General features: G+C 38.0%; 1 protein-coding gene across 5 annotated transcripts in view; it reads left to right on the top strand.

Moving 5' to 3' along the window:
- The window catches only part of LOC137245263 (uncharacterized), a 275,054-nt gene that overhangs the window by 18,197 nt on the left and 233,264 nt on the right, over nt 1-23,593 (top strand). The gene's annotated exons all lie outside the window — the stretch shown is intronic.

The raw sequence follows: 23,593 nt of genomic DNA, 5'->3' as shown, positions 1-23,593 counted from the left end.
GTCTGTTGGGATTCCCAGGTTTCTGGGTGTTCAACAGAAATTGTTCGGTTAGCACTTCATTTCTCTCCCTAATGGGGAGTGATCTAGCCTCATTGTGTAGATGGTGTTCTGGAGACATAAGAAGACAGTACGTAGTGGTTCTGAGAGCAGTATTTTGGCAGAACAGTTTTTACTTCCAGTGTGTAACCTTTAGGCTTGGCGACCATATCGGGGACGCTTAGCATACAATCGGCCGGCCAATAAGTGGTGGTGGGCGTTTCTTTATCTTTACCCCAAGTGCTGCCGGCGAGAGATTTGAGTATTTTATTTACAATTGAATTTTCGGTACAAATGCAACTGCAGCTCTCCAAAATGTGACCTTGATCAAAAGTCACACCCAAGATTTTGGTAACATAGAACCATCGAAGTGGATGGTCAATATGGCCGACATTTGGCGCGTCCATGTTGTGAATAAGGTCGCCGATTATTTGGTCGGTGACAATGTCAAGTTTCGCGAGGCGAGGTAATGCTCAACTGTCCGGTCGAGGACCATGCATAAATACATCCGTTGGGGTGAATGAGGCTCTCCATTTCCAAGCTCTTGTGTTGCCACTCAGCGGCTCGCTTAGTATCCCGAACCAGCTTCAACGTTAGAGTATGTGGTAAATTAGCGGACCAACACAAAGGTTTCCAAGTAAGCTATTTCATAACTAAACACCTGCCTCCCAACCCAACCTATTACAACGATGTGTACAAGAATGGCAAAAAAACTACTTAATCTAAATATAGTGGAATGAGATTACAGGTCTACCCTTTAGACACGTGACTAATATTTTTATACTAAGTTGAGCAGAGCTCATAGAGTATAATAACTTTGATTGGATAACGGTCGGTTGTACAGGTATAAAGGAATCGAGATAGATATAGATTTCCATATATCAAAATCATCAGTATCGAAAAAAATTTTGATTGAGCCATGACCGCCCGTCCGTCCGTCCGTCCGCCCGTTAAAACGATAACTTGAGTAAGTTTTGAGATATCTTGATGAAATTTGGTATGCAGGTTCCTGGGCACTCATCTCAGTTTGTTATTTTAAATGAACGAAATCGGACTATAACTACGCCCACTTTTTCGAAAACGAAAATTTCGAAGAACACAAAAAGTGCGATAATTTATTACCAAGGATGGATAAAGCGATGAAACTTGGTGGGTGAGTTGAACTTATAACGCAGAATAGAAAATTATTAAAATTTTGTACAATGGGCGCGGCACCGCCCACTTTTAAAAGAAGGTAATTTAAAAGTTTTGCAAGCTTTAATTTGGCAGTCGCTGAAGATATCATGATGAAATTTGGCAGGAACGTTACTCCTATTACTATATGTATGCTTAATAAAAATTAGTAAAATCGGAGAATGACCACGCTCCAGTAATGATATGGTGCAGCAAAATACAAAAATAAAAGAGAATTTCAAAATGGGCGTGGCTCCGCCCTTTTTCATTTAATTTGTCTAGGATACTTTTAGTGCCATAAGTCGAACAAAAATTTACCAATCCTTGTGAAATTTGGTATGGGCTTAGATTCTAGGACGATAACTGTTTTCTGTGAAAAAGGGCGGAATCGGTTGAAGCCAGTTTTTATACACAGTCGACCGTCTGTCCTTCCGCTCGGCCGCTAACACGATAATTTGAGCAAAAATCGATATATTTTTACTAAGCTCAGTTCACGTTCTTATCTGAACTCACTTTGTATTGGTGTGAAAAATGGCCGAAATCCGACTATGACGACGCCCAGTTTTTCGATTTCGAAAATTACGACAAATTAAAAAAAAGCCATAATTCTATACCAAATACGAAAAAGGGTTTAACGGTGCAAAATATAACTTTATAAAAAAACTTTGTAAAATGGTTGTGACACCTACCATATTAAGTAATAAAATGAAAAAGTTCTGCAGGGCGAAGTCAAAAAGCCTTGGAATCATGGCAGGAATACTGTTCTTGGTATTACATGTATAAATGTATTAGCGGTATCCGAAAAATGATGTTCTGGGTCACCCTGGTCCACATTTTGGTCGATATCTCGAAAACGTTTCACATATACAACTACCACCACTTCCTTTTAAAACTCTCATTAGTACCTTTAATTTGATACCCATATCGTACAAACACATTATAGAGTCACCCCTGCCCCACCTTTATGGCGATATCTCGAAAAGGCGTTCAGCTATTGAACTAAGGCCCACAACCTTTTAAATTACTCATTATCACCTTTCGTTTGATACCCATATTGTACAAACGTATTTTAGAGTCACTCCTGGTCCACCTTTATGGTGGCATCTCGAAAAGGAAACAAGGAAACAAGGAAATGTGATGCTGCTACTCAATTTTTTTAAGAAAAAATATTAAAATTTTAAGTAATGCAGAATAATTGGAATGGTTGTACACATTTGTACAACAATATTAAAACCATGATATCAAAAAATATTGTGTGGCCAATAGGCCCTTAAGTACCACTTTTAACCAGCTGCAAAAGGTGATGGTAATGATGATGGCAAAAATCCATTAAAGTCGTCGCTCAGCGAAAAGTGTGCAGTCGACACAAACAAAAGCTTAGTGACAACACGCGCCAGTATTTGGATAGAGAAGTTGAATGACGATAGTAACTAAAGCATCGCAAAGTTTTGCGAGAAGGAAACGATGAAAGAGATAATGGATGATTTAAAACAACGACAAAGCAGCCTATTGAGCTTAAGTGGAAGAACAGTAATCGAAAATCACGTACAAAAGCATACGAAATGGACAATGGGTGTAGTGTAGTGGTGGTGGGTAAAATAAAGAACGAACGTTTGGAATACGCGCTGAATAAGGGAAAAGACATGCCTGACGTCTTTTTCTGGAACAAAGTACAAAAGCTGCGAATCGAAAGTACATAATTGTCACAAAACTTGAAGAGGAAGCAAAAAACGAACAATTAAACCATGGGAAATAAAGAAATACTAGTTCGCGATTTATGTCTATGTTTTGATGATTTAAAATGTTCGTTTTTCTTTTTTAGGAATAGAAAGCATTCTTTTGTATTGATAGAAGTTATGTAATGCCGCGGCCTAATCAATATACATTTTTTGTACGAGCAATATTTTTAGCTGCAATTTTACATCAGTATCATCTTTCATCATTATTTGACGTTTAACCGGCTAAGCGACCTAGGACGTTTGGTAACAGGTCACGCCAGTTTTACCTGTTCCGCGAAAACTGACGCCAATTGAGGACGCCAAGGGAAGTCAAGTCTTACTCCACCTGCCTTTCCCAACGCAGCTGAGGTCTCCCCTCTCCTCTGCTTCCAAACTGCTGTATCGACTGAAGTACTTTCTTTGTAGTAGTAGGTTGAACTGGCCGGTCCATGAGGACCTCACATAGACTGATTGAGTCCGTAGTGTTTCTTTGTAGTAGTAGTAGTAGTAATTTTTTTTTTTAAATAGAATCTTTTTCTACAAAGTTGATTACAATATAAAACTTTTTTATAACTAAACTTTGCCATAGTGCCGTCAGTTTATATGTACTTGTAGTAAGTTTTTCTGAACATTATATAATAAAATATTTCTTAAATATAAGTTTCAGAATATTACTTAAAAAAAAACAAGTAAGGAAGGTTAAGTTCGGGTGTGACCGAACATTACATACTCAGCTGAGAGCTATGGTGACTACATAAGGGAAAATAACCATGTAGGAAAATGAACCGAGGGAAACCCTGGAATGTGTTTTTTATGACATGTGTATCAAATGAAAGGCATTAAAGAGTATTTTATGAGGAAGTGGGCCATAGTTCTATAGGTGGACGCCATTTAGGGATATAGCCATAAAGGTGGATCAGGGTTGACCCTAGAATGCGTTTGTACGATATGGGTATCAAATGAAATGTGTTAATGAGTATTTTAAAAGGGAGTAATCCTTACTTCCATAGGTGGACGCCGTTTCAAGATATCGCCATAAAAGCGGACCAGGGGTGACCCTAGAATTTGTTTGTACAATATGGGTATCAAATGAAAGGTGTTAATGAGTATTTTAAAAGGGAGTAATCCTTAGTTCCATAGGTGGACGCCGTTTCGAGATGTCGCCACAAAGGTGGAACAGGGGCGACCCTAGAATTTGTTTGTACAATATGGGTATCAACAGAAAGGTGTTAATGAGTATTTTAAAAGGGAGTAATCCTTAGTTCCATAGGTGGACGCCGTTTCGAGATATCGCCAGAAAGGTGGACCAGGGGTGATCCTAGAATTTGTTTGTACGATATGGGTATCAAATTAAAGGTATTAATGAGGGTTTTAAAATGGACTGGTGGTAGTTGTATAGGTGGTCGCCTTTTCGAGATATCGCCATAAAGGTGGACTAGGGGTGACTCTTGAATGCGTTTGTACGATATGGGTATCAAATGAAAGGTATTAATGAGTATTTTAAAAGGGAGTAATCCTTAGTTCCATAGGTGGACGCCGTTTCGAGATATCGCCAGAAAGGTGGACCAGGGGTGATCCTAGAATTTGTTTGTACGATATGGGTATCAAATTAAAGGTATTAATGAGGGTTTTAAAATGGACTGGTGGTTGTTGTATAGGTGGTCGCCTTTTCGAGATATCGCTATAAAGGTGGACCAGGGGTGACTCTAGAATGCGTTTGTACGATATGGGTATCAAATAAAAGATGTTAATGAGTATTTTAAAAGCGAGTAATCCTTAGTTCCATAGGTGGACGCCGTTTCGAGATATCGCCATAAAGGTGGACCAGGGGTGACCCTAGAATTTGTTTGTACAATATGGGTATCAAAAGAAATGTGTTAATGAGTATTTTAAAAGGGAGTAATCCTTAGTTCCATAGGTGGACGCCGTTTCGAGATATCGCCATAAAGATGGACCAGGGGTGACCCTAGAATTTGTTTGCACAATATGGGCATCAAACGAAAGGTGTTAATGAGTATTTTAAAAGGGAGTGGGCCTTAGTTCTATAGGTGGACGCCGTTTCGAAATATCGCCATAAAGGTGGACCAGGGGTGACTCTAGAATGTGTTTGTACGATATAGGTATCAAATTAAAGGTATTAATGAGAGTTTTAAAAGGGAGTGGTGGTAATTGTATATTTGAAGGCGTTTTCCAGATATCGACCAAAATGTGGACCAGGGTGACCCAGAACATCATCTGTTGGATACCGCTAATTTATTTATATATATAATACCTGCCAAGATTTTAAGGGTTTTTTATTTCGCCCTGCAGACCTTTTTCATTTTCTTCTACTTAATATGGTAGGTGTCACAACCATTTTATAAACTTTTTTCTAAAGTTATATTTCGCGTCAATAAACTAATCCAATTACCTCACCATGTTTCATCCCTTTTTTCGTATTTGGTATAGAATTATGGCATTTTTTTCATTTTTCGTAATTTTCGATATCGAAAAAGTGGGCGTGGTCATTGTCGGATTTCGTTCATTTTTCATACCAAGTTAGAGTGAGTTCAAGTAAGTACGTGAACTAAGTTCATTAAAGATATGTAAATTTTTGCTCAAGTTATCGTGTTAACGGCCATGCGGAAGGACAGACGAACGACTGTGTATAAAAACTGGGCGTGGCATCAACCGATTTCGACCGTTTTCACAGAAAACATCATAAAATCTATGCCCCTACCAAATTTCAAAAGGATTGGTTAATTTTTGTTCGACTTATGGCGTTAAAAGTATCCTAGACAAATTAAATGAAAAAGGGCGGAGCCACGCCCATTTTGAAATTTTCTTTTATTTTTGTATTTTGTTGCACCATATCATTATTGGGGTTGAATGTTGACATCATTTACTTATATACTGTAAAGATATTAAATTTTTTGTTAAAATTTTACTTTAAAAAAAATTTTTTTTAAAGTGGGCGTGGTCCTTCTCCGATTTTGCTAATTTTTATTAGGCGTACATATAGTAATAGGAGTAACGTCCCTGCCAAATTTCATCATGATATCTTCAACGAATGACAAATTACAGCTTGCAAAATTTTAAATTACCTTCTTTTAAAAGTGGGGGTGCCACACCCATTGTCCAAAATTTTACTAATTTTCTATTCTGCGTCATAAATTCAACTCATCTACCAAGTTGTGTCGCTTTTTCTGTCTTTGGTAATGAATTATCGCACTTTTTATATTTTTCGAAATTTTCGATATCGAAAAAGTGGGCGAGGTTATAGTCCGATACCGTTCATTTTAAATAGCGATCTGAGATGAGTGCCCGGGAACCTACATACCAAATTTCATCAAGATACCTCAAAATTTACCCAAGTTATCGTGTTAACGGACGGACGGACGGACATGGCTCAATGAAATTTTTTTTCGATCCTGATTATTTTGATATATGGAAGTCTATATCTATCTCGATTCCTTTATATATGTACAACCAACCGTTATCCAATCAAACTTAATATACTCTGTGAGCTCTGCTCAACTGAGTATACAAATTGTATTAACAAACCAAGAGATTAATGAATACCTAAATGGTAAAAACTGGATCACATTGAATCAGTACGTTAAATCAGAGTTAAAATATAGGTAGCAAATTTTAAAAGAGGAATGCTGAAACTAATATTTGAGAAATATTTTTTATATATAAATTTTTTTTGTACATGGGTTTTGCCCTATATATTCGGATTCTATGTTCAATTCTATAAAAAAAAATGAAATTACCAATCAAAAATATTTAGTTTTACTTCGGTCTACCTGTTAAAAACCAGGACAAAAAATGGGCTCCACATGCTTTATGTAACTCTTGCAGAAGCATTCTGGAGCGCAAGTTTATTTTCTCTTTTTTATTGTACTAACTGTTTCATATATATATATACATATATCTACATATATATATTTGCATAGTAACTGAAATTATTATGAAATGCTTTACGTTTTATTATAGTTTGGTACCAGGGTGAGAAAAGAGCCATGAAATTCGCAGTGCCGAGGATTTGGATGGAACCGAGTAATCATGACACTGATTGCTATTTTTGTGTAGTAAAACCACTGAAAGGGAAACGTTTAAGGAAAACAATATATCCGGAACTACCATCGACATCTGCTCCAGTACCACATTCGGAACAAAATCCTGTACCTGATCCACCTGTGTTGGAAAAGCAACTATTCCCTCAAGGCAGCTTTCAAACACCGAGTTCATCTGCATCCGTACATTCCGAATTTGTTCCTCAATTTGAACCAGGAATACCACATCTCATCAACTCTGAAGATCTCAATGACTTAATAAGAGACTTAAATCTATCAAAAGACAAAGCAGAGTTATTAGCATCGCGGCTTAAACAACGAAATTTACTTACTTCTGAAGTTCGAATATCTCGGCAAAAAAATCGTCATGAAACATGTTCTTGTTTCTACAGTAAGGAAGATGGACTCTGTTTTTGCTATGACGTGAAAGGTTGATTTGAAGCAATTGGTATTCCTTGTAATACAAATGAATGGCGCCTCTTTATCGACTGCTCAACAAAAAGTTTAAAAGCAGTTCTACTACACAATGGGAACAAATTGCCATCTATTCCACTGGCACATTCCATACATCTCAAAAAAAATTATGACAGTATTAAAATGCTATTAACTGCAATCAAATATACAGAATACAAGTGGGAAGTTATTGGAGACTTCAAGGTGGTTTGTTTTTTTACTGGAATGCAAGGTGGATATACCAAACACTCCTGTTGTCTTTGCCTATGGGATAGCAGAAATGATGCCCCCACTATCGCCAAAAATATTGGCCTGAACGTACTGAGTATGGAGTGGGAATATTTAATATTAAACATGAAGCAATTGGCGATCCTAAATATATATTTATGCCGCCATTGCATATTAAATTGGGCCTTATTAAACAATTTGTGAAGGCTCTTAATATTGAGTCTAAAGCTTTCAAATATTTGCAGACTTTTTTCCAAAGCTGTCAGAGGCGAAAATTAAAGCTGGAGTATTTGTTGGCCCTCAAATAAAAAAAATTATGAACTGCGATATTTTCTCTGACCTAATTAGCAATGAGGAGAAACTAGCGTGGAACAGTTTTAAGGCAGTAGTCCTTGGCTTTCTTGGAAATCATAGGGATGAAAATTATGAAGAGCTGATAACTGGCACGATTACGAATTTTTCCGCCATCGGATGTAGAATGTCGCTAAATATGCACATGTTACATTCACATCTGGATAAATTCAAAGATAATATGGGAGCTTATTCAGAAGAACACGGGGAGCGATTTCGTCAAGATATAATGGAGTTTGAGAAACGCTACCAAGGCCAGTATACGGAAAGCATGATGGGGGACTATATTTGGACGTTAATAAGAGAAAATGTTACCGAATATGGCGTGAAAAGCAGGAAAAAGCATTTTTTAACATTTAAACTGTATTCTAAAACTAAATTTATAAGAATAAATCTTAAATTGATTTTTACTATACTAGAATAAATCAAATCTATGTCAAATTTTGATGAATTTTCATGTTTTTCGTTTTTCTCATTTTTTTCGTACAAAACCAAATCAAAATCTTTTTTATGTTCATATTCTTATTTCTGGGTGCAAAAGCAATAAAAAAAATATACGCACGACCCATGAACAAAAATGTTGTTGACGAGTGTAATGTAAAGAAAAACTTACTACAAGTACTCATAAACTGACGGCACTACGCCAAAGTTTAGTTATAAAAAATTGTATATTCTAATCAACTTTGTAAAAAAAGATTCTGTTTAATTAAACAAATTACTACTACTACTACTACTTTCTTTGTTGTGTCGTTTCCGTTTATTCGCATAACATGACCTAGCCATCGAAGTCTTTGGATTTATATTCGCTGCACAATCGTCATATCTGCGTAAAGCTCATACAGCTTCGAAATTTGGTACCGACATCACGTTTAGGACAATACATCTTCCGGAGAGTTTTTCTCTAGAGGACCCCAAAAGTTATCTCATCTTCCCTCGACACGGTCCGTGATTCCGAGTCATGCTTTAGGATAGGTATGGTGAAGGACTTGTAGATAATGATTTTTGTTCGTCGAGAGAGGCCTTTACTTTTCAATTGCCTACGTAGTCTAAGATAGCACTTATTGGCAAGAGTAATTCTAAGCTTGCATTGCTTTTAGTGTTAGCGCTGGCCCCAAATAGACGAAATCCTTCACAGTCTCGAATTCATATCCGTCAGCAATGACGTGACTGGCAAGGTGCAGCAGACTCTTTCTTGGATGACAGCAAGTAATTCGCTTTGTCACCATTTACGGCCAGATGAACTTTTTTGTTTCCTTATCTAATTACGAGAAGACAGAACTCACACGCCAGTAACTGTATGCTCTTATAATAGATTATCATGGTCTAGCTCAGCTGCTAGAACTATCTTCTACAGCAATATGTTAAAAAAAGCGCACGAAAGGGAGTCTTCTTTTCGAAAGCCTTGTTTGGTTTCGAATGGCTTGCAGAGCTCCTTCCCAAACCAAACGAAGCTTGTGATGTTACTCAACGTCGTTCGGGAGACCTTTATTAATTTTGCAGGCTACTTTAATTCAGACATAGCAGCACACATACAATTTTTTTAGCCCTGCCAAAGGCTGCTTTGAAGTCGGCAAAAAATTGTGAGTATCGACTTTCTTATCTGAAGTCTTCGCCAGGATAGAGCGCACCGTGTAGATCTGGTTGATAGCAGTCTGAAGCCAAACTGATAAGGTTTAATCAGTTTTTTGACTATTGGCTTCTATCTTTCGCACCCTATGCTAGATACGCGATATTATTCAAGCTGAATTCGCGGTAGTTGGTGCAGGTAGCACTTGTGCGACCTTATCACGGCCAATAAAAACTGTACCGCGGTGAGCAGGGAAAACTAGTTGTGAGCATGTTTCTTGTATAGAACTCTTAACCTCTGGCCCTGGGATCGGCCCTCTAGGGGTATATTTGCAGAGGCTGTAGTTTTATCTCGCATTATTGGTTTTTTTCTTACGTGTGAGAAACCTTAACTTTGAGTAGGTTGACAAGAAAGCATACTTAACGAAGCTGTGCTGTTTCTTCACCGCTGAAAATGGCAATGAATCATTCCCTCCACCAGATTATGGGGCTTTGAATATACTCTGCGACTTAAATACCCAAATGATTCAAGGGGCTATGTAGCGCAATTTATAACTTCTGCTGTCCAATTGTCAACCTCACCTACCCGTGACGAATCCTGTTTCTTTAGCAACCGAGGCTCTGACGGCGCAAAATTTCTCATTAAAGTAGGGGGTCGGGAACGGGATAGCTTGGAAGATTCAATGTGGTTATATTAAATCGTTTTCGAGATGGTCGGACTTATGACCTAATGGTGATTGTTACCAGAACATAAAGAACCTACATCCGGCAAAGGACAATGAACATCGATAACATCCCTCAAACCCTTCGGGGAGCACTCTCGCCTCATTTTGTAGATGGTGTTCTGGGGACATAAGAAGGCAATACGTAGTGATTCTGAGAGCAGTGCTTTGGCAGGAAAGTATTTACTTCCAGTTTGTAACCGTTAGGCTTAGCGACCATATCGGGGACGAGTAGCATACCATCGGCCGGCCAATTGTTTTGTAGGTGGTGATGGGCGTTTATTTATCTTTACCCCAAGTGCTGCCGGCAAGAGATTTGAGGATTTTATTACGGCTCTGGATTTTCGGTACAATTACAGCTGCAACTCTCCAAAATGTGAACCTGATCAAACGTCACACCCAATATTTTGGTAGCGTGGAGCCATCGATGTGGATTGTCAATATGGTCGACATTTGGCGCGTACATCTTGTGAAGCGAGGTAATGCTCAACCGTCCGAAATTTACGAGGACGACTATTCATAAATACATAGTTTGGGTTGAATTAGGCTCTCCATTTCGAAGCTTTTGTGTTGCCACTCAGCGGTTCGCTTAGTATCCCGAACCAGCTTCGACGTTAGAGTATGTGGTAAATTAGCGGACCAACATAAAAGTTTCCAAGTAAGCTATTTCAAACTAAACACCTGCCACCCAACCAACCTATTATAACGATGTGTACATGAAAGGCAATAAAACTACTTAATCTAATTACAGTGGAATGAGATTACAGGTGTACCCTTTAGACAGGCGACTAATATTTTTTTGCTCAATTTGAAAAGTAAAATAATGAACAGCAAATGATGAAAACGAGAAAATGTGATAGGCAGTATCTAATGAACAGCAAATGATGAAAACGAGAAAATGTGATAGGCAGTATCACATTTCTTCGTTTTCATCATTTGCTGTTCATTATTTTACTTTTCAAATTGAGCAAAAAAATATTAGTCGCCTGTCTAAAGCGTACACCTGTAATCTCAATTTCTTTAAGAAAAAATATTAAACTTTTCAAGTAATGCAGAATAATTGGAATGCTTGTACACATTTGTACAACAACAGTTTCCATTAAAACAATGATATCAAAAAATGTTGTTTGGTCAATAGGCCGTTAAGTGCCAATTTTAACCAGCTGCGAAGGATGATGGTAATGATGATGGCAAAAATCCATTAAAGTCGTCGTTCAGAAAAGTGTGCAATCGACACAAACAAAAACTAAGTGACAACACGCGCTAATATTTGGGTACAGAAGTTGAATGACGATAGTAACTAAAGCATCGCAAAGTTTTATGTACAGGAAACGCTGAAAGCAAACTAAAGCAGCCTATTGAGCTTAAGTGGAAGAAAAGTAATCAAAAATCACGTACAAATGGACAATGGGTGTAGTGTAGTGGTGGTGGGTAAAAGAAAGGACGAACGTTTGGAATACGCGCTGTATAAGTGAAAAGACATGCCTGACGTGTTTTTCTGGAACAAAGTATAAAAGCTGCTAGTCAAAAGTACATAGTTGTCACAATACTTGAAGAGGAAGCAAAACAGGAACAATTAAATCATGGGAAAGAAAAAAATATTAGTTCGCGATTTATGTCTATGTTTTGATGATTTTAAATTTTGGTTTTTCTTTTTTGGGAATAAAAAGCATTCTTTTTTGAACGAGCAATCTTTTTAGCTGCAATTTAACATCAGCATCATCGTTCATCATTATTTGACGTTTAACCGCCTAAGCGACCTTGGACGTTTGGAAACAGGTCTTGCCAGCTTTACCTGTTTCACGAAAACTGACGTCAATTGAGGGCACCAAGGGAGGTCAAGTCCTACTCCACCGGCCTCTCCCAACTCAGTTGATGTCTTCCCTCTCGTCTGCTTCCAAATTGCTGTATCGGCTGAAATACTTTCTTTGTTGTGCCGTTTTCGTTTATTCGCATAGCATGACCTATCCAGCGAAGACTTTTGATTTATATTCGCTGCACAATCGTCGTATCTGCGTAAAGCTCACACAGCTTCGTAATTTGCTACCAAAATCTAGTTTAGGACCATACATCTTTTTGGAGAGTTTTTCTCTAGAGGATCCCAAGAGTCATCTCATCTTCTCTCGATACCGTCCGTGATCCGAGTCATGCCTTGGGATATGGTGAAGGATTTGTAGAGAATGATTTTTGTTCGTCGAGAGAGGCATTTACATTTGAATTGCCTACTTAGTCCAACTTAGTATAAGGTAGCATTTATTGGCAAGTGTAATTCTAAGCTTGCATTTCTTTTGTTGTTAGCGCTGGCCCAAAAGTGAAGAAATCCTTCACAGTCTCAAATTTTTGTCCGTTAGCAATGACGTGACAGGCAAGGTGCAGACTCTTTCTTGGATGACAGCAAGTACTTTGCTTTGTCACCATTTATGGTAAGACCAACTTTTTTTGTTTCCTTATCTAATTCCGAGAAGACAGAACTGACAGTGCCAATAACATCAACATCATCAGCATACGCCAGTAACTGTATGCTCTTTTAACAGATTGTCATGGTTTAGCTCAGCTATCTTCTCCAGCAATATGTTAAAGAAAGCGCACGAAAACGAGTCTACTTTTCTAAAGTCTTGATTGGTTTCGAATGGCTTGCACAGCTCTTTCCCAAACCTTACGGAGCTTGTGGTGTTGCTCAACGTCGTTTGGAAGACCTTTATTAACTTTACAGGCTACTTCAATTCAGACAAAACAGCATACATATAATTTTTTTAGCCCTGCCAAAGGCTGCTTTCGGCAAAAAATTGTAAGTATCGACTCACTTGTAGGAAGTCTTCGCCACGATAGAGCGCACCGTGTAGATCTGGTTGACAGTAGTCTGAAGCCAAATTGACAAGGTTAGATGAGGTTGAACTGGCCGGTCCATGAGGACCTCATTTAGACTGAATAAGTCCCTAGTATTACCAGAAGTTTGTTTTAACGACCAAACTGAAAACCTCTACCAAAAACCAGGACCTATTTTATAAAATAACTCCATCCTCTTGGCAAATACTAGAAGCTTCCTAGGATTAAGCCACTTGCTGCTTCTAGATCTGACAGCTGTATCACTCCTAATACCTGGAGTCTTAGCCTGGCAAGCGCAGGGTACGAGCACAGAACGTGCTCGATTGTTTCCTCCTCCGACCCGCACTTCCTACATTTGCTATCACTGACCAAGCCAAAGGCATAGAACGCCAAAAGGCTGGACACTGCCGTAGAATACCCGTCATGAGTCTACAGTCCTCTCTTTCTAATGATAGAAGCAACTTTGTTAGTCTAAGGTTGTAAGACCTACACATAATCTTCGACATCTAACAGTCCCGCGCTTGAACCCACGCCTTTCCTGCTTGGTCGATCATGTGCACCTCTCGCCTACGCTTAATCTCGCCCAGTCTAATTGGGACGTCTGCAGAGAAAGCTTCAAGTGATGCGCCCTTTTAAGCTAGTTCATCCGATTTTTCTTTCTCATCTATTCCCATATGCCCTGGGACCCAGTATAGATGTATGCTTCTCCCTGTACCGTTTCTCTCCAGGGACTGCTTACACTCTAAAGTGGATTTAGGTGCTGTGCTATGTGAGATTATTGCTGCCTGACTGCCAGTATAAAAGTTAACACGATTGCAGCTTGGGCTATTTTCTTCCAGCGTGTCTGCTGCTTTTGTTACGGCTACTATTTCCGCTTGGAAAACGCTACGGTAATCCGGCAGCCTGTAGGATCGGTTTATTTCCGGATCAGCACAGTATACCGCAGACCCTAAATTTTCATTATTTTTGAATCATCTGTGTACACATGTATCGCCTCGTCCGCAATTTAAGCACTTTGCGCCAACCGTCCACCTCTACTCTGGCCTTATGATCGCCCTCGAAGCGCAGATAGGGAATCAGGTAGTCTGCTAGTCTTGTGATTGATGACGCTATACTACTATGGCCATATGGTCGGCGCTCAAGATGCCTCGAGGCACCGAGCCTGGTGGCAGTTGTTAACGCTATGTTCTTTGCTACCAGGTCTACAGGTGGAGTGTGCAGAATGGCATACAGTGCAGCGGTCGGGGTTGTTTCCAGGGCTCCCGTAATACTAAGCATTGATAGTCTGCATACCCCCTCTAATTTTTTGAGGTAGGTTACTTTTTGTGTGGCTTTCCATCAAACAAGAACTCCGTAGTATAGAATAGGGCTTACAATCGCTGTAAAAACCCAATGAGAAAGAGAGGGCGATAAGCCCCACGTACACCCCAGCATTCTTTTATATGCTTAAGGTGCCGTTGAAGCCTTATTCACCCCCTCCTCCACGTTGAGCTTCCATGACAGCTTACTGTCTAGGATTATTCCTAGATATTTTGTGCAAGGTTTCTCCGGTAGGGTCACTCCTCCTAACTTAGGGCCAAACTGATAAGGTTTAATCGGTTTTTTTTTTTGCACCCTATGCTAGATACGCGATATTATTCAGGCTGATTTCGCGGTAATTGGTGCGGGTAGCACTTGTGCGACCTTATCACGGTCAATAAAAACTATACCGCTGCGAGCAGGGAAAGCTAGTTGTGAGCGTGATTCTTGTATACAGCTCTTAACCTCTGTGCTTGGGATCGGAGCTCTAGTAGTATATTTGCGGTGGTTGTGATTTCGTCTCGCATTGTTGGTTTTTTTCTTACTTTGAGTAGGTTGACAAAAAAGCATACATAACGAAGCTGTGATATTTCTTCACCACTAAAAATGGCAATGAATCATTTCCTGCAGCAGATTATGGGTCTTAGAATATACCCTGCAACTTAAATACCCAAATGATTCAAAGGGCTATGTAGCGCAATTTATAACTTCTGCTGTCCAATTGTCAACCTAACCTACCCATGGCGAATCCTGTTTCTTTAGCAACCGAGACTCTGACGACACCAAATTTCTCATGAAAGTAGGGGGTGGTGAGCGGGATAGCCGGGAAGATTCAATGTGGTCATATCAAATCGTTCTCGAGATGGTTGGGCTTATAACTTAATGGTGCTTGTTACCAGAACATAGAGGATCTGCATTCGACAAAGGACAGTGAACATCGATAACATCCCTCAAACCCTTCGTGGAGCATTTTTATAACGAAAGCAACCACAATAAAGCATTCGCCTTTGGAAGTGAACCATACGGTATACTTTTTGGAGTAATGCGGTCTTCTTCATTGAACAATAATTAAAATAAAATGTTCCCTTTGTCGCACCAAAGGGTAAAGAGGTCTCTTTACCTATTCTAACCAAAGCATTCAAAGATACTTTTGCGTTATATCTCTTGAGTAAATGGTTGGGTAATATATTTGACTAAATTTTAAATAAGCATCCAATCGTTTGTGGATAACAACTGATGATTGTAGAGTGGCTTTTTACTCACTCCTCTCTTTGCAATATTTGAAACTGCGGTGAGCTATGCCGACTTGGATAAGTTTGGATGTGGTCAAGGGATGAGGTTCATTGTCGTAGACTTCGATCCATATAATCCGATAGAAAAGTTTGTAATCACAACTCTTAATTGTGACCTCCATTTCTTATGCCGACCCCGACCGGCAGCTGCAATGCACTTGGAATATTTTTCAACTCACTGGCGAGGGCAGATCTCGTTTACAAATACTTTTTCTAAAGTATTTTGATTGTGTTTTTCCTGGACACGAACCTAGGTCCTATGGTGTGGTAGGTGAGAACTCTACTACCACACTACAAAAATTAAAGTCTTAGAAAAATAAAGTAGGCTAGCTCAATGAAAACTTCCTCTCTTCAAATAACATTAAATTAGGTTTCTTATGAAGCACTTTTAACACACTTTGGTATATTGGCTATACCCTTCGCCTAGGTGAAAGCTGTTGACCTGGGCTTGCATATTAACATCTCCTCTTGTTTACTTGTCCAAGTGTAAAAAGTCACACACGCATGCATTTACACACTTACAGACTTGCAAAAAAACTTAAATTAATTCATCAGCTTTTCACTGCGCCCTCAAAGCAGCTGAACTGGAATTAATTAAGATGTGGATAATGTTTCAAAGGATCAGTAGATTAGCAAAACAACGAAGAAATTAGAGTGGCAGGAGTTAATTAAAAATTTAGTGAAATTAAAATTTGTTGAAGAAGCCCCAAAAGATTTATTCACTTTTCTTGCACTAAATTGCCAATTCAAATGCAAACTTTCCTCAAAATATCCCTTAAGGATAAATGATCTAGAAACGGCAGTGAAAACAAACTACAGTGTCAGAGCAGAAATTTAAAATGCTATAGACGAAAAAGGGCGGACTTGAACGAAAGTTGTATATGAAGAAAAATCTCAGATTTATGACGACAAATGTCAAATAATGAACTTTGAACTCATATAAAAGCCGCATGACCACACAATCACAGCGAGCAAGGACTATATGAAGATGTGTGTATGTATGCATGTGTTTCTAAGCTATAAAGTTCGTAAGTTAGCAAGCTTCCCTCGTTCAGATTTTGGTACACGAATATTGAATGAAGCCGCAGCTGAAGATGGCCACTGCAGCTCATGGCAGTGCATCAAATTCAAATGCAAAGTTGTAGCAACTATGTTCGTATATATGTATATCTACATACAAACATATTCGAGTACATGTATATGTGTATATGTGCACTGGCGGAAACATTCACGAAAGTAGCAGCAAAGTTGAAAAAATTGCTACCGTTATACATCCATCAGTAACACAAAAGAAAAGTTAGAATCTCAATTTTTGAATAGTACAATTTGGGTATGTATGTGTAATAATTACATTGTGAGGATACGTATGTGTGTGTGTAGGTAGTTTTTGTATTTCGCATGCATATTCACATTGATCAATTGGAAATTTGGGCAGTTGAAACTCAACTCATAACTCATTGCAAACTTCTTTGTAAAAGTATGCAAGAGAGTATATGTATTTTTAAAATGCTATAAATACAGTGTTGTGCAAAATAAAAGATATTAAAAACTTAACAAAAAAAAAAAAAAATATAATAATAAACAAGTAAGGGCGGGACTGTACCTTTCATGAATGGGGCTGAACAATAATCTTATCCCGTTCGTAATCTCCAAATAATCGGATGTATAAGATAAGAAATATATAGTGAACAGATGTACATAACTAAACGATTTTTAAGATAAATATAAAATAAAAAATGGCAAAAATATATACAATATACATATAGCTCCGATCAAAGTGATTTTTTCAGGAAATCTTCTATGATATATTAGAATAATTACAACCAATTTTATCGTTTTTATATTGGAAATTAAGGGAGAAATTGCTAAAAATCTTTCTATCTGAACGATCGGTTGTATGGGATATATATTTTATATAGCTCCGATCGAAGTGATTTTTTCAAGAAATCTTCTATGATATTGTTACGAATGTTGGCGCTGCTAAGGGGTCCTGCCATCTCTAGGCCGACGCTAAACAGTGACGTGAATTCCCATCAATAATTCAATCATTATGTCTACACATATGCGTGCACGCGGCGAAAAAGCAACGCACAAGCACATGCAGATATCTTATCTGAAATGCTCCTAAAGGTACGCAATTGTGATTGTGGAAGTGTCCCTCACACATACAATCGCAAGGGGTATGAGAGAAGCTATAAAAGTTATACATCTGTAGTTGTAGCTGAGAAATTTATAACTAACTAGTAAGTTCTGGAATTAGAAAAGCCTAGAAATATGCAACGAGGAGGTCGGACAGTATAAAAGGGCTACAACAGTGGAGGCGAGAAGTCAGTTTCATTTGAGCTATCAATCAGTTTGGTTATTAAGCAAGCTATTCGTTGCAAAGTATAAGTGTTATTGTGAAGTACTTTAATAAAGGCCATTTTTCCATTATTCAATATTGGAGTTATTTATTCAACAGTTTAGCGATACGAACGTTGGCAGAAGATTGCAGATAAGGGGAATTGCAGTGAAATCGTTACAATATATTAGAATAAATATCACCAAGTTTAACGTTTTTATATTGAAAATTACGGGAGAAATTCCTAAAAATCATTATATCTGAAGGATCGGTTGTATGGGATATATATTATATATAGCTCCGATCAAAGTGATTTTTTCAGAAAATATTCTATGATATATTGAAATATATATCACCGAGTTTCGCGTTTATACTTTCTAAATTGCGGCAGGAATGGCCAAAATCGTCTTATCTGAACGATCGATTGTATGGGAGATATATGTTATAGTGGTCCGATCCTACCGGATCCGAAAAATTTCTAATATAATACAAAAATACATCCTTGTGCCAAATTTCATAGAGATCTCTCAAAATTTGAGAGACTAGTTTGCGTTCAAACAGACAGATGGACGGACAGACAGACGGACAGACGGATATGGCTATATCAACTCAGTTCGTCGCCCTGATCAATTCGGTATACTTAATGGTGAGCCTATCTTCTATATTTCTCAACGTTACAAACAGCGGACCAAAGTTAATATACCATTTCATGTTCATGAAATGTATAAAAATTGATAATCGCTGCTGCGACTATCCATTTTTTTTTTTTAAATTTGGTAAAGAATTTATTAGTGACGCACATACATTCATGCAGACCCTTAATCAGCTTGCTGAAGTTACTTCTTATATAAAAATAGATCCAAAGTAAGCTGAGCTATTGCCTTTTATTTTCTCTGCCGATTTTTCTTCATTTGGCTCTCCTTTTTCTTGTAGCCTTACTTTTGTTCTCAATGTCATTGTGTCCCTTCCTTTTTACTTCATTATCTCCTGACTTTTTCTCCCTCTCAGCATCGTTCTTCACCGTTTTTTCGGTATTCGCTGACCCTAACATTTTTTTTCTACTTCCTCTCTCTATATTTTCTCCTTTTTCCTGTAAATTTTACTTTCCTTTTTAATCTTCCCACTTCCGCCCTTTTTCGGTCTTCTCCCCACATTCCATCGATTTTAATTTACGTCGTGCTCCTTTATATTATTTCCTAAAAATAAGCGGGATGAATCCTACGTATCTTATCCTGGTTTTGAACGGCATCGGCAAGCAGATAAGTTTTTGCCGCTCAAGGCAAAACTACAATCGGACTCTTTGTCTAACCACTTCGGAGGGGTTTCCCGCTAAGAAAATGTTTTTGTAGTTGGAACAAATTTTGTCTCATGATTGCGATGTTGTTTTCCCGTGCTTTGAACCCTTGGTTGTAATTTCGCCCATACATTATGACTTAGAATTTTCCTTTATATTAGAGTGGTTCCTAGTAATTAAATAAAAGTTTTTCCGGTCTCATATTGTCATACGGTAGAACCCAGGTCAGAAATATTACATATTAATTTTGGGCCCGATTAGTTCATGTGCTGCACATGTCTTCAAGTTTACGTTTTGAAGACTGAATAAATTCAAATATTTATTTTACCCAAGATGAGGCACCTCTTCACCAGCACCAATCGGGTCCAATATTTATATTAAATATTAAATAAATAAATTTAAGGCGCGATAACCTCCGAAGAGATTTAAGGCCGAGCTTCTCTTCCAATTTGTGTCGTGCTCCTCTTGATTTTTCCCTACAAATCGGCCGGACGGGACCTACATGTTTTATGTCGACTCCGAACGGCATCTGCAAGGCAGATGAGTTTTCACTGAGAGCTTTTTCATGGCAGAAATACAATCGGAGCGATTGCTAGACACTGCCGAGGGGCGACCCCGCTTAGAAAAATTTTCTTCTAATTGAAAAATCTTATTTCTAAAATTTTGATGTTGCTTTGCCCGGGAGTTGAACCCAGGGCATACGGTGTGATAGGCGGAGCACGCTACCATCACACCACGGTGGCCTACTGTTATATCTAGCCATTTTGGAAATTATAAAATAAAAATTTAGTTTTAATTTTTTAAGTCTTCATAGATAAATCTTTATTTTGACCCTGGTTTACATACGTAATCGTCTCCAATCGCGACCCAATTGTATGTGCTATGTTTTTGTTCTTGGTATAAACGTTTGAAAGGAGGCCACCCTAATATAGCTATACTTATAACTTCCATTGATATGTATATAACAGTTTGCATAAGATTTTCACACTTTTTTTCATTCTCATTTTTTAAGACGTTTCTCGTCTGCCATTTGGGTATCGAGTTCGTTAGCTCTCTTTTTCTTCTCGAGAAATCTAAACCGTTCCAAATTTGTTTTACTAAATATTGCTATTGTACTGTGCACCACTGTATGCCAAAATTGTGTAGGAAATTGCAACGAATTCTGCACAGTTTCTTCTTTATACAACTTCATTTTATTCTCTTCCTTGCTGTTTGCTTGAAGTATTTCTTTCAGCTTCTCCCACTACTCTACCGCAGCATTTCTTTCGACGTTCCTCTGTATCCATCGTACTTGCAAACAATTGCCGCCGACACAATGTCCTAAAAAGTGTAGAAACTTTTACTATGTTCATAACAAACACACAAGCAAAGTATAGTTACAACTACCCAGTAGAGAAAATTTCCAGCTCAAAACTTCTGCTCTTCTAGTGCATTTTGAATCAAAACTAGTTCTCTACCTCTTTTTAACTGGAGAATTTAATATGGCGATGTCCCACGCGGTGGAAATTGTCCCCGCTACATTACTTTTACTGTAGTTTCGTGCTATATATGATAATTCCCAAATAGCTAAAAAAAGTTAGTATGGATATATTCCGTTGATTGGTATTTTGATTGCTCCATACTAGTTTTAATATATACATTTTAGATCTAGTACTTTTGTTGATATAATTTTGTTGGTTCCGAAACCGATGAAGTTTAACATGTTGTTTCAAATACGAATTTATCCCCTCTTGCGATAGTTTCGAGCATCTTCATAAATACCTGCATTCGCATTTTGAAGCAGCTCTTTTGTTTTAGCTGGAACGTTTTCCAACAAATAGAATAAGGTTGAACTGGCCGGCCTATGAGGGCGCCACATAGACTGAATGAGTCCATAGTATTAACAGAAGTTTGGTGTAACGACCAAATTCAAAAACCATAACAAAAATCAGGACCTATGTTATAAAATAAATGGTATGGCCTAGACGGTTTTATGTGGTCATACAAAATCGTTCCCGAGATGGTCGGGCTAGTACCTTAGTACTCTGAATGTATTTCTGCCATGAAGAGCCTTCTGAGTGAAAGTTAATCTGCCTTTGAGATGCCGTTCGGAATCAGCATAGAATATATGGATTTCGTTCCACCAATTTTAGGGAAAATTAAAAGAGGGCACGAAGCAAATTAGAAGAAAAGCTCAGCCATAATATCTACAGTAGTAAATCGCCATCATAATTTTGTATATGGTGTGAGAAGGCAGCTACCAGTAAAAATACGTGTCATAAATCAAAAGCCTATATTCTAACGTAAGGAGTATCTTTATTAATCTAAGGTTGTAAGACCCGCATATGATCTCCGACACTTAACAGCCCCGCGCTTGGGTCCACGCCCTTCCCGTTTGGTCGATAACGTGCAACTCGCACCTTTTCCTAATCTCTCCCAATTGGTGCATCTAATTGGGCCGTCTTTGGAGCAAGCTTCGGGGATGCGTCCTTTTTGGCTAGCTCATCCGCTTTTTCACTCCCGTTTTGGCACATTTTATATCAAAAAACAAATTTGGAGATCAATGCAATATTTCAGATTACCTGGACTTATCCTCTGAATTTGAATTGATTTAACTGACTTGTTTTGGTCTTAATGTATGATGTTGAATCTGTTTCCAAATTGTTCCCTTTATAGAACTCTTCCTGCTACAGAGATTACTTAAGGGAAAGGCTTTAGAGTGTATATGCATTTCTATATGTAAACTTGCAGGGTAAAACTTACAACAAGCACACAAACAACATACAATTTCGTTTCGATAAATAAATTTCATAAGCTGTAGAATACAAATATTTGCATAAAAATCAAGCTTATATTTATTAATTTATGGGGAGTAGTGCAAAAGTGCTCAAAAAATTTAAAATTTTCTCAGATTTTATCTACTCATTTATCTTAGGAGAGTGTCATGAGAGGAGTTGTATTCGTTTTGTTTAAATACAGAAAGACCTTCGAGTACTTTGAAAACTCATTCCTTTAATAAAGTTTTGTAAATAACAAGGGGACTACATAAAGCAGCGGACACGAAAAGAGCAGTTCATCAAACATTCTTTTTTTATGTTCGTATCAACAAGATATTGTTGCTGGACGCTCTTTTGTCACTAAATTAGTATCTTTCGCGGATTTCTGTATCTCTGCATGCGACAATAGATCTCAAGTTGATATAATACACACAGACTTTTCAGAGGTCATCAAAAAAGTACCTTACCCGATCCTCTTACATAAACTTGAGTGTATGGGTTAAGTCCCGCCCATTTGTTGCAACATCTAGAGTACCCCATGTCAATGTTCTTTGCCCGCTCCCCCCCCCCCCCCCCCCTCTTCTTTGTGCTTTTCATAATTGACATAGGTTCTTGCTTCAAAATTTCCAGTTTTTGCTATATGCTGACGATCTCAAACTTTTCCGCAGAATTAATGCCGCATCAGATTATTGCCTTTTGGTTGATTGGTGTCGCGCGGATAATTTGTTCCTAAATGTTAATAAATGCTTTAGTATGTCTTTCATCGTATGCTATTTTAGACAGCCAGTTCGCGTCATTTAAAGAATATGTTGATATAGGCGTTGTCTTTGTTTTCACAATCACCAATTTTGTATGTTATGTGCTTCCAACGGCCTAGAAAAACCTTGCGCTCTAAGCTAGAATATGCTTCGAATATTTGGAACCACATATACAGCAGTCACTCGGCCAGTACGGAAAGATTTCAAAGAAACTTTATCCCACTTGCTTTATGCTAAATCCTTTTTTCTAACCCATTTCCATTTTATTCCTCTTTTGGGTTTATTTGATCTGAAATCACTGAATAAGGAGAACGGCGCAGTTGGTTATGTTTTTCAACGACCTAAATTTTTGGACTGCTCGTCTCTTCTAGCGAAGATATCGTTTAATGTGCCGCAGAGAATTCTACGTGATTTTCTACTTTATTATTTGTATGCTGGTTGGGCCAATTACTATTATTTTAGCCCAATCTTCACTTACTTATTTAAACAAGCTCTCAACAACTATAAAGATTGCATTTTCAGTATTCAAACATACATTAAAGTAGTCCACTGATTTATTCTTTATATAATGTTGTACCTTCTGTGTATGTTTACTGCTTCATATTTATTTCTAACTAGCAGACCCGGTAGACCTTGTTCTGTCCTAGCTTTGATCTATCTGCGTAAGTTTTAATAAGTTTTTACTTCTTAATTTCCCTCCTCTTCTTTCACCCTTTACTTTA

The sequence above is a fragment of the Eurosta solidaginis genome, chromosome 3 (assembly GCF_040869045.1).
Source record: "Eurosta solidaginis isolate ZX-2024a chromosome 3, ASM4086904v1, whole genome shotgun sequence".
NCBI lineage: Eukaryota > Metazoa > Arthropoda > Insecta > Diptera > Tephritidae > Eurosta > Eurosta solidaginis.
The sequence above is the reverse complement of the archived record's forward strand: the minus strand, read 5'-3'. Positions and strand labels throughout refer to the sequence as shown.